This window comes from Asparagus officinalis, chromosome 2, assembly GCF_001876935.1.
Source record: "Asparagus officinalis chromosome 2, Aspof.V1, whole genome shotgun sequence".
In the NCBI taxonomy this organism is placed as follows: Eukaryota; Viridiplantae; Streptophyta; class Magnoliopsida; order Asparagales; family Asparagaceae; genus Asparagus; species Asparagus officinalis.
The window spans coordinates 66,365,737-66,366,130 of NC_033795.1; positions in this window are offsets into that span (position 1 = coordinate 66,365,737).

Here is a 394-nt window from a genome sequence, read left to right on the forward strand (position 1 = left end):
GACCTCGGCAAGTGAGGCTAGCGGGGAGCAAGAGGGCTTTGATTGGCCTTTCCGCCATTGGATTGGGGAACTTGACCCCCAATTCTAGGAGAAGTCCAAGGGCATATTGATTGGAGTGTCACCGTGCCCCTGCTCGCCTAGGAGGGAGGTCCTAGAGGGTGACAGGTTCGTCATAGAGAAGCCTCTCAATAGAGAGAGCTCGGTCTTGGCGTTGATGGCTGCCTAAGTCCGAGCTGTCTAACAGTTCGCCCTCTTGAAGAATGAGGTGTTTTTACGGGAGCTGCCAAGCGTCAGCTTGCACATGGCCCTAAGAGTTATTTGATTCAGGAGGTGTTGGTGGACTCAGAGCTTTTATGCCAGCTTTCTCACATGCACAACTCCCCTCCTGAGTGGC